Source organism: Panthera onca, chromosome F1, assembly GCF_046562875.1.
Source record: "Panthera onca isolate mPanOnc1 chromosome F1, mPanOnc1 haplotype 2, whole genome shotgun sequence".
Lineage (NCBI taxonomy): Eukaryota > Metazoa > Chordata > Mammalia > Carnivora > Felidae > Panthera > Panthera onca.
In genome coordinates, this window is record NC_138355.1 from 42,893,001 (window position 1) to 42,905,168 (window position 12,168).

A 12,168-nucleotide genomic window follows, 5' to 3' on the forward strand; every position below is an offset into this window, starting at 1 on the left:
CCTCTCCTGCTGGTTTTCTCTCTATAGCACATACCGCCATCTAACATTCTTAATGTTTTTCTTATTTGTTATCTATCCCCTCTACTAGAATGTAAGTTCTGTGCCAGCAGGGAATTTTATCCTGTTTTCTTCATTCCTTGTGGCTCTAGCACCTAGAATGTTGCCCAGTACACAGTAGGGCCTCAGTAAATCATTGTTGAATGAGTGAACGAAATGGTAATGGAACTGACAAAAGTTGGGAGCTGGAGAAAGGAGACTGTAGTAGTTTCCTTTTCTTTCATTACAAGGAGTCAATAACTGCTATCTAGTGTTAATGAACTAACAGAGAGAGGTCTAAGTACATTATTTAAAAGAATTATAGTAAGGGGTGCCTGGATGGCTCAGTCGGTTGAGCGTCCAACTCTTGATTTCTGCTCAAGACATGGTCTCCACGGGGTTCATGAGATCAAGCCCTTTGTCGGGCTCTGTGCTCACAGGGAGGAGCCAGCTTGGAACTCTCTCTCTCCTCTCTCTCTGCCCCTCTCCTCTCTCTCAAAATAAACAAATAAACATTCAAAAAAGAATTATGATAACCCCTAGATGGTCATAGGGAATGTTTAGGGAGAGACTGTTCTGGGTGACATTGTAATGGTGGATACACGACATTATGCATTTGTCTAAGCCCATAAAACTGTGTAACACCAAGAATAAACTTAATGTAAACTATGAACTTTAGTTGTAGTAAATATATTAACATTAGTTCCTTCGCTATAATAAATGTACCACACTAATGCAAGATGTCAATAACAGGGGAAACTATGGGGGCAAGGAGAGATACGTAGGAATTCAGTACTATCTGATCAATTTTTCTGTAAATGTAAACCTGGTCTAAAAACCAAGTCTGTTATTTAAACAAACAAAAATAAATGGTTAACCGTAGTTCCTCTGGGAAAAGACAAGGAGAGAAGATAAAGACTTTTGCTTTTTCATTGGTCATCATTCTGTACAGCTTGATTTTATTTATTTATTTTCTTACTATATACATGTTTTGCTTCTCTCTCTCTCTTTTTTTTAATGTTTATTTATTTTTGACAGAGAGACAGAGTGTGAGCGGGGGAGGGGCAGAGAGAGAGGGAGACACAGAATCCGAAGCAGGCCCCAGGCTCCAAGCTGGGGCTCGAACTCACAGACCGCGAGATCATGACCTGAGCCAAAGTCAGACGTTCAACCGACTGAGCCACCCAGGTGCCCCAATCTCTCTCTCTTTTTTTTAAAGCAGGCTTCATGCCCAGCAGGGCTTGAACTCATGACCCTCCGACCAAGACCTGAACTGAGATCAGGAGTCAGACGCTTAACCGACTGAGCCACCCAGGCACCCCGATGTTTGGCTTCTCTTAAAAATCCAGTTAAATGCACAATACACAGATGTTCATACACAGTGGAGCAGTTAACAATAATGAAACAGATCTATAGCTCTTAACAGAGAGAGATATCTAAAATATGTTGTTTTGCAGGGAAAACATTTCAGTACAGTGAGCGTCAGAAGGTGTAGAATACGATCCCAAATGAACAAAAAGTTTGTGTCTCTCTGTGGTACAGGTTTTATCTGGAAGGATTCACACCAACATGTTGCCTATGGAATCTCCAGGATGTGGATCAACAGCATGAATACGCTTGTTACTTTATAAGCATGTTCCTACAGGCATTCTCTGTTTTATTGCACTTCACAGATATTGTGCTTTTTACCAGTTGAAGGTTGGTAGCAACCTGCATCGAGCAAATCTATTTGCACCATTTTCCTGACAGCATTTCCTCACTTTGTGTCTCTGTGTCACCTTTTGGCAATTCTCGCAATAGTTCAAACTTTTCCGTCATTATTGTATTTGTTATGCTGATCTGTGATCAGTGATTACAGCTCAATGAAAGCTCAGATGATAGTATGTTTTAGCAATAAAATGTTTTTGAATTGAGGTGTCTGTACAGTATCTTTTTGGACATAATGCTGTTTGCACACTTAATGCACTACATACAGTACAGTGTAAACACAACATTTAAAAAATTGTTTTAATGTTTATTTACTTTTGAGAGAGAGAGACAGACAGACAGACAGACATAAGGGGGAGGGGGAGAGAGAGAGAGGGAGACACAGAATCCGAAGCAGCCTCCAGGCCCTGAGCTGTCAGTACAGAGCCCGACGCGGGGCTCGAACCCACGAACCGCGAGGTCATGACCTGAGCCGAAGCCGGACACCCAACCATCTGAACCACCCAGGCGCCCCTAAACACAACGTTTATGTGCACCGGGACATCAAAAAATTCATTTGATTCGCTTTATTGCAACATATGCTTTATTGCAGTGGTCTGGAGCCCAGCCCACAATATCTCCAAAGCTGTGCTTGTATATGGTTTGGATGTCACACGCACACATGTATTGCACATATTTTAAAAATAAAACAAAAACACAGGGCTGGCTTGAAAGCAAGGGCCAGTTTGGAGATGTAAATGGTAGTCACTGGCCACAAGATTTCTCCAGGGTCAGCGGGGCCTTCTGGAGTGGGCCATGTACACCACAGCAGAGCAGCCGGGGGGCTGAGCCGTGGGGCTCAGCCTCTCCTATATCTGCGCTTCCCTTGCCCTTTCCCTACCCTGGAAAACACAGAAATAGGCAGGTGTCCCCACAGGCCCCTAGGCACCTGCCTCATTGTCCCCTAGTCACTGGAAATGGAAGGCTCATCTAGGCTGCCTGGGTTTGACCCCTAGTAAGGAAGAGGTGGTGCGGTGTAGACAAGTACTTCTCAGACTCTAATGTGCAAACAGATCACCTGGGGCTCTTACAAATGCGGATTCTGATTCAGTAGGTCCGGGATGGGATCTGCGATTTTGCATTTCTAGAAGCTTCTATGTGACATTGATGCTGCTAGTTCCTTTGAACATCCAGGGTCTAGAGCAGTGGTTCTCAAAGTGCGGTAGCAGCATCAGCATCACCTGCGAACTTGCTAGAAATATAGATTCTAGGCTCGACTCCAGACCTACCAGAAATTCTGGGTTTGGGGCCCAGCAATCTGTGTTTTAATGAGCCTTCCGCATGATTCTGATGCATATGAAAGTGTGGGAATGTCACGTGCAGAGGAAGGAGCACTCAGTCAGGAGTCAGGGCACCCGTGTGATAGCCCCAGCTCTGTGACACCTTGGACAAGTCCATCTCAGTTTCCTTGCCATCTTGTCTAGCTTGTGTCAGATCTGCAAGAAAGCCTGGTTAGTGTACATGGAACTAACTATGGAACATCTATACTGGTTGTCTTCCCTTTAGGTAAGACAAAAAGAGCATTGCTACTTCCTCTCAACCTCCACATTCTCAGATGCAGCTGGTCAGGCAGCTCCTGATCACTTAGATGACACAGGAAAATGGGTTTGCCCACAGCCCTGCTCCTCCCTCCCCTCCTCCCTCTGGTTTCTGCACACACCCTCCAGTCCACAGGTCCCTCCCCGCCCTCCTCTCCCTGGGAGACCCACCTCCCCCAGCTGACCTCTCCCCCAGACTTATCCTGACCTGCCTGCACCCCTTTGATGTAGAGTCCTTTGTTCTAGAGCTTTGGGGTTTCCTCGGATCTCCCCGTTTCTCTAAAGGGAAACAGAAGAAAAAACTGATCAAGGCTTCGAGTCTAACGATTTGGGTTTTATGGGCACCATTGCAACAGACATCAAGTGGGTAGCAACCCTGCAGCCGACCCGCCCAGGCTTGCTCCTGGGCCTGGCTCTCTCGGTGGAAATCCCCTCCCACGCTCAGCCCTTTAACCACTTTCCAGCCCAATAACTTTCCTGATTCACCAGGGATCCCTTTCGTCTTGAGAGCGGCCAGTAACCCCCTCTCGGATGGGGCCGAGTCTGGACTTGAAGGCATTTGATCCCATCTTGGGTCTGGCAGAGATTGGACTTGTGGGCCTGGGCTTCAGGTTGGGGCCTGCAGAATCTTCCCTTTTCCCACGTCGTTCCGGCATCTGGGTGCCCATGTTGTCGGAGCGAAGGGGCTGCCCTGGAGTGACCCTTGTCCTTGGGAACAATGGGCTGAAGAGCAAGGACAGCAGAAGACTGGCTGATGCCCAGGGATATAGTGGTTGAGACCTGCCGGCAAGAGCTGGGCAAAACTGTACACATCAATTGCTTTCTATTTCATGGCTTTCGTTTCCTGTTCTTTTCTTTTTTTTTTTTTAATTTTTTTTTCAACGTTTTTTATTTATTTTTGGGACAGAGAGAGACAGAGCATGAACGGGGGAGGGGCAGAGAGAGAGGGAGACACAGAATCGGAAACAGGCTCCAGGCTCCGAGCCATCAGCCCAGAGCCTGACGCGGGGCTCGAACTCACGGACTGCGAGATCATGACCTGGCTGAAGTCGGACGCTTAACCGACTGCGCCACCCAGGCGCCCCTGTTTTCCTGTTCTTTTTAACAAGAATAATGTGCTTCAAGTGCAATTAATATTTGAATGCATTTTTGTAGCAAAAAAAAATTCAAAATATGTACAGTATCTTTTCATCGCCCTTCCTGTGCCCCCAACCCCATAGACAACGGTCACTGAGCTTGGCAGAGGTTGTGCCAGACATTTGTCTTGACCTCACACACATTTGCACCCAGGTTATTTTAAAACGGTGTCGTCATCAGTAATGGCAGAGGTTGGTTGGACAATTCATAAGTCCCCTGCCAGCCCTGACATTTTCTGCATCTGTGGGTGGCTCTTCTCTCTCCTCCTAAAGAGCAACCATTCATGGGATCTCACTAAAATTATGCCACGGATGTGGGGGGTTCTCATAGAAGAGAAAAGGATGGAGGGAAAGGTAATATCACAGGGTCAACAGTTCCTTCTGTGAGAGGGGATTATAGATACTGGGTTTTTTTTTTTTTCCTGCTTGCCCTTGATTTTCAAATGTTTCATAGTGAGTGATTATGAATTTTCATGAGTATTACTTGGATCATTGAGAAGTTCCTATGTAGTGCCATTATCAAGATCAGGCAGGAGAAGGCAGTGAGGTGTCCATCCTGGGACTGGGGTCAAGAAGTTAACCAATGGCTCAGGGTAGAGGGGTGTAGAGGGGCTGAGGGAAGGGAGGGAAGTTCCTGGTATGTTCTTGAACATAATCTACTGGGAGATTCATGGAAAGGAACATCACAGTAAGTCCTATCAGATGTGAATTCAGTGTTTTACAAGCCACACTCTGGGCTAGGCACTAGGGACACAATGGTGAATGAGTGGATCACACTTCTCTTTTTAATGGGGACTGGTAAAACAGGGGGAGGTGGAGCTCACATCCTTAGGGAAGCCCCTCCCACCTTCAGGAAGAGGATTTCCCTCCTATTGAAGAGGTAAGCATTAGTTCTTTGACAGGCTACAACCTTGACTTTGTAGACATACGGACCCCCAGTACTGGATACAGTCTACCGAAGGTGTTATCCCCATGTCATAGCTGATAGGAGTACGCATATCAGTCAGGATGGGCTAGGCTATGGGTCACTAACAAATTCCCCCCAAATCCCCAGTACAGATTCCAAACACACATTCTCAGGCCCCACCCAGTCCGGCTGAATCAGAATCTCTAGGATGGGCCTGGGAATCTATTTTAAAAGCTTCACCCTAGGGATTCCTGGGTGGCTCAGTCAGTTCAGCTTCCAACTTCAGCTCAGGTCATGATCTCACAGTTCCTGAGTTCGAGTCCCACATCGGGCTCTGTGCTGACAGCTTGGAGCCTGGAGCCTGCTTTAGATTCTGTGTCTCCCTTTCTCTCTGCCCCTCCCCCGCTCATGCTCTGTCTCTCTCTCTCTCTAAAATAAACATTAAAAAAACCTTTTTTTAATTAAAAAAATAGGGGTGCCTGGGTGGCTTAGTCGGTTGAGTGTCCAGCTTCAGCTCAGATCATGATCTTGTTGTTCATGGGTTCGAGCCCCACGTCAGACTCTATGCTGACAGCTCAGAGCCTGGAGACTGCTTCGGATTCTGTGTCTCCCTTTCTCTCTGCCCCTCCCCAACTCGTGCTCATGCTCTCTCTCTCTCTCTCTCTCTCTCTCTCTCTGTCTCAAAAATAAATAAGCATTAATAATAATAATGATAATAAAACAAAATTAAATCAATAAAAGCCTCCCCCAATTCAGGGGAGGCTCTGCTCACTGTGGCACTCACAGATCCAGATCAACAGAGGCTCTATCTTGATACGTTTGGTCATTTGTAAATGGGCGTAATGATAGCACCTATGTCTCAGGGTTACTGTAAGGATTAAGTGAATTAATACATGTAAGGTCTTCAAATAAGCTACGGCACATAATAAATACAAGAGATGGAAAAAATGATAACTTTCTGTGACAGGGAAAAGGGAAAGAATGGCATCCACAGTGAGTCCTAAAGAGTTCTGCCCACGGGTGACACAAATTACTTCTCACCTTAAGTTAGGGGCCAGAGCAAGCCACACGGCTACATCTAACTTCAGAAGAGGATAAGTGTAACCCTATCGTGTGCCCAGAAGATGGGGAGTGTCTGTAAAGAGCAGTGTGGCCACCATGGACCCGTTGGTGTCCTCAGGAGGCAGGGCCATGAGGCAAGGTGTCCAGGGACTTCCCTTCACTCCTTGATTAGAGAGAATCAACGCCCCGCCCCGGCCCAGCACCAAGCCCTTGAACCCTCTGGAGGAATCAGGTTGAGGTCAAGAGAGTGGAACTGTAAAAGGTTCAGGGCAGATGCTTCAGCAAAGTCACCAAGGGCTTGTCTGGGCATGAAAAATGCCCACTAAGGGCTTTATTTATCGTAATCTACTTCCTGAATTTCCATGGCCTTTGGGGCGAGTCTTCCTAGGCCCATAAACTTGGAACATCAGAGCTGGGTGGGTCCCCTAGAACCTGGCAGCTCAAGTGTGGTCCCGGGATCAGCAGCAACACCACCTTCCCCTGGGAGCTTGTGACAGAATCTCAGGCCCCACCCCAAACTACTGAATTATAATCTGCATCTGAACAAGATCCTCAGGAGATTCGCGTGCACCTTAAAGCCTGAGAGGCACTTCACTAGAATTAATTCAGGCCAACATCTTCATTTCACAGAGTGAGAGGCTGACACCCAGAGGGGAGGAGGGCGGCTCAAAGTGACACAGCTGGTTCCAATCTTGGCTCCAGAGCTTGCCAGTGATTTTGTGCAAGTCGCTTAAAAATTCACTGCATCTCAGTTTCCTCTTCTATGATAAAGGGATTATATAACTCCTTCATAGTGCTGACGTAGGAATCAACTAAGACGACATTAAGACCACTGCCAGCACATAGTACGTGCTCGGCACATGGGAGCTATTGCTATGGTCCTAACTCACTGTTCTGACACCACACCTCGTACCTCCTGGCACATGCAGTTTCTTCTAAAAGAAGGAGGAGCAGGGGATGGGACCCAGCTGCTTGTGTCTATATCCTGCTCTGCCATTTGACCTTGAGCCCAGTTCCTCAATTGTTCTTTGGTTCCTGGCTTCAGTTAGATCATTCATAAGTGGATATAATGATGGCACCTACTTCACAGGCTTATTGTGAGGATTAAATGAATGAATACGTTTAAGGTCTCCAAATAGGCTATGGCACATAGTAAATGAGCGAGATGAATGAATGATACCTCTAAAGGGTCCAAAAGAGGCGGTCTAGATTGGATGGAGCCAGGCCCCGGGTAGGGTAAGGGTCTTTCTCAGAGGGAGTTGCTTCTGCTTTGGCCCCCAGACCTATGGCAAGTCCCCAGTCTGCTTCTCTGGCCCCTGGACAGCCCCCAACCCCTGGCTGGGTTTTTCTTTCTTTCTTTCTTTATATTTTTTAATGTTTATTTATTTTTGAGAGAGACAGACAGACAGAATGAGAGCAGGGGAGGGGCAGAGAGAGGGAGAGACACAGAATCTGAAGCAGGCTCCAGGCTCTGAGCTGTCAGCACAGAGCCCGATGTGGGGCTTGAACTCACAAACAGTGAGATCATGACCTGAGCCGAAGTTGGTCGCCTAACCAACTGAGCCACCCAGGTGCCTCCAGGTTTTCCTGTCTCAACTGCTGAGATAGCCTCACTGGTGCTCCCTTGTACCTCGATCAGGAACCTCAGAAAGGCCAGAGCATTTTTGTCCTGGAGATGCACAGACTCGGGCAGGTGGGGCCACTGTTTTGAAATCTCTGAAGCACAGTCACACTGGAGAGGAGTTAGATCTGCTCTAGATGACTCTGGGGGACAGAAATAGGCAGCTTTGGGAAGTCCTCTCCAATCATGACAACTATTCAGAGGCAGCTTCAGCTGTCAGGTGGGGCAGGGGCCTCACCTGAGAGGTTAACCAAATACAGATTCCAAATACAGATTCTCAGGCCCCACCCAGGCCAGCTGAATCAGAATCTCTAGGGTGGGGCTGGGAATCCATTTTAAAAGCCTCCCCCAATGATTCTCTTGTTTGTGGGGAAGGGGGGGGGGAGCATGGCCAGGGGGTTAGGGGAGGGGAGAGCAACCGGAGGAGTGACGATCTGAGGGTTCTCTTTCGATCTTGACCACCTCCCTTTCTTGATCTAGTTCTGGAAGACATGGCCTCACTGGGATTCTGCCCTCTTCTAGAGGATTTCTGTGCCCTTGATTCAGGGATTACTCCCAAAACCCACCAGCAGCTCTAACCACCGCCCCCCCCCCCCCCCCCTTCCCTGCACCCTTGTCCCATGGCTCCTTCAGGTCTTTCTGCATCCTTAGGCCCTCAGGTGACCCAAACAGATTGCAAGGGCACTTCCTGGAGGCAGGCCTCAGGGGGCTGGGCTGGCCTCCCATTAAGACAGGCAGCTGTTTCCCATCACACCCTAAGAGCCCACATCAGGGCCACACCCCCAACCAGGACATTGTTCCCACCAAAATCGGTCTCCTGAAGGCGCCCTGGACGCATAGCTCAGAGATCACAGATATGAGAAAAGAAATATCTGAGTAGGCACAAATATCCTTGCTCCCCCTCTGCCCTTGGGTCACTTCCACAGTTGGATATACCGCAGTGCCCCGTAGCTTGCAAATCTTCCGACGGAGACTATTATCTGGGGTTTGGAGGCGAGCGCCCTCTCGCGGCAGAAATTAAGGTCCCCAGGGCCAAGGGGGAAGGGGTGTGGGATACGCGGAAGCGGAATGCAGGCCTATTGCCCCGACCCCACAGCGCCACCTGCTGTCTCCGGGCACAGCGCCAGCGCTGCGCCCGAGGGTAGAGGGCCCACTCCCTGCTGGTGGACTCTCCTTTTCCCAAGGCACCGTCGCCTCCGGGTGACCCTTTCCTTCTCTCGGAGCTCTCCCGCGCCACCCCATCCTACGCTGTCCAGACGGTGCTTCGGCGCCAGCCACCTCTGCTTACAGGCCTCTGCCTTTACTCCGGTTTCACTCCCAAGAGGTGCGTCCAGCCTCCTCCCCACCTCGGGCCTGCTCTGGAAGACCGACTGTCCCCCAGTTTGACAGCTAGTGTAGGAGAGGCTAGCTAGGCAGATGGCTTTGTTCTGGGGTGCCAGCACCCACCCCTAGCAGCCAGCAGAGGGCAACCTATCTCCAGATTTGGGCCCTAAAAGTTCCCATCCTGGCCATTCCTATAGGCCCTTTCCAGAGCCTACCATGATCCCACTGTTTGTAGAACCATTCCATCCATTCATCCTCCCTCCATGCACTAACCCTTCCCTGAGAACTTCCCTTTGGCTATATCCTGCTTTGGACCTAGAGAAGTTATCAAGATGAAGGAGACCTTGCCCTCGCCTGGGGAGCTCACAACCCCAGGCGGCATTCTCCTCCAGCCCTTTTACATGCATGTTGCACTGTTCTGCACCATTGACTGGTCTTATACATGTTTAGGTACTATTCCCAGGGTCAAGGAGATGGGTGTGTCAAGGCCACTGTTGGATCCGGTCATCTGGACATTACACATCCAAGGTCTGTTGTTAAAGCCTCTGCTTCTTGGTGTTTTGTAAATTCGCAGTGTGGGCAGGGAAGCCCAGCCCCAAAACATCAGACAGGCATCCTTCAGATGAGACGCTGCAACTCCTCAGACGAGCTCATTTACAACAAGGTAAGCCCTGTGGGGGCCTGCCATAGTCTAAATGTCTGTGTCCCCCGCAAAATTCCTATGTTGAAATGCTAACCTCCAAGGTGATGGTATTCAGAGGTGGAGCCTCCGAGGTGGTTAGGTCATGAGGGCCGAGCCTTCCTGGGTGGGATTAGTGCCCTTATGAAAGAAGCCTGGGCGCTCCCTCCTCCTTTCCGCCATGTGAAGACACAGCAAAAAGATGGCCAAGAACCAGGAAGTAGGCTTTCACAGACACTGAATCTGCCAGCACCTTGATCTTGGATCTCCCAGCCTCCAGAACCGTGAGAAAGAAATTTCTGTTTTTTAGAAGCCACCCAATTTATGGTATTTTCTGAACTGATTAAAACAGAAATTGGCACCGAGAAGTGGGGTGGTTCTGTAACAAATACCTAAAAGTGAAGAAGTGGTTTTGAAACTGGGTAATGAATAAAGGCCAGAAGAGTTTAGAAATGTCAGCTAGGAAAACACCTACAGTGCTATGAGCGGACCTTGAAAGGAGATTCTCATGAGGGCTCAGAAAGAAATAAGGACAGCCGGACAAAGCCTCAGTCATGCCGGAGAATAGTGACTAAGTAATTTTGAACAGAATGTTGGTAAAAATATAAATGATAAAGGCCATTCTGATAACAGAAATGAGGAACGTGTTTTTGGAAACTGTACAAAAGGGGATCCTCATTATAATGTGGCAAAGAACTTGACTCAATGTGTTCAGATACTAATGTCTCGTGGAAGGTAGAACTTGTGAACAATGAAATTGGTTATTTGGCCGAGGCGATCTCTAAGCAAAGCATTGAAGGTGCAGCTTGGCTCCTTCTGACTGCTTATAGTAAAATTTAGGAAGAGAAAAACGACTTAAGGATGGAACTGTTAAGCAAAAAGGAAGCATAATTTAAGATTTGGAAAATTCTCAGCCTACCCATATTGCAAAAAAGTGAAAACATTAAGGGTGTGGCCAGGTGACTTTATGATAAGGAGATTAGTCTAGGTCAGCCATCTCAACAGAAGCTAAGTGCCACTCTTCAAGACAATGGAAGAATGACCCAGAAGGTCATTCAGTGATCATTAAGGCTATCATTTCCAACTGAGGCCCTGAGTACAAGGGCTTGGGGGTCATGGCTTCTTCCAGCTAGGTTTTAAACAATGGGGCCACCCGGAGCCATCACAGGGATAGGGTCCTGGCAAAGAGTCTGGCTGTAGGCATCACGCTGCTGGGCTGTGGGGGTGATGTTGCCACCCCAGTGGGTCCAGAAGAAAGAGGATTATTCTCAAGCTTTAAAGTCTAATGGAATTTGCCTCATCAGGTTTGGGACTTATTTGGGACCCATCATTCCTTTCTTCTCTCCTGTTTCTCCCTTTCAGAATGAAAAGGTCTATCTGGGGCACCTGACTGGCTCAGTCAGTAAGAGTGTGCGACTCTTGATCTCAGGGTTGTAAGTTCAAGCCCCATATTGCGTGCAGAGATTACTTTAAAAAATAAAGCCTTTAAAAATAAGAAAAAAAAAAAAAGGGACATGTCTATCCTGAGCGTGTCCCACCATTATATTTCGGAAGCACATAACCTATGTTTTTCACCGGTTCACAGCTGGGGAGGGGATTTGCCTACGGATGAATCATACCTGGAGTCTCCCCCATATCTTATGTAGATGACACTGAGTGAGGCTTTGGACTTAGCCTTAGAGTTGATTCTGGAACAAGGTGAGACTTTGGGGACTGTTGGGATGGAAAGCATGTGTTTTGTATGTGAAAAGGATGTGAATTGGGGGACCCAGGGGCAGAATGCTATAGACTGAATGCCTGTGTTACCCCCCCCCCCCCTCAAATTTTTATGTTGAAACCTAATCCTCAATGTGATGGTATTAGGAGGTGGGGCTTCTGAGAGGTGGTTAGGCCATAAGGGTGGAGACCTCATGAATGGAATTAGTGCCTTTATAAAAGAGGCTCCAGGGAGCTCCCTTGTCCTTTCTGCCAGGTGAAGACATGGCAGAAAGTTGGCTATGAACCAGGAAGCAGGCCCTTACCAGACAGCAAATCTTCCAGTGCCTTGATCTTGGACTTCCCAGCCTCCAGAACTATGAGAAATACAGTTGTGTGTTTATAAGCCACCCAGTCTATGCTAT

At 48.0% G+C, this 12,168-nt stretch overlaps 1 long non-coding RNA gene across 1 annotated transcript; it reads left to right on the top strand.

The window, feature by feature from the left end:
• The first annotated feature begins 1,050 nt into the window (after positions 1-1,050).
• Positions 1,051-1,949, top strand: LOC132686353 (uncharacterized). The gene is made up of 2 exons (XR_009613624.1): positions 1,051-1,224; positions 1,579-1,949. It is a non-coding gene; the product is annotated as an uncharacterized LOC132686353 (long non-coding RNA).
• The last annotated feature ends 10,219 nt before the right edge of the window (positions 1,950-12,168 follow it).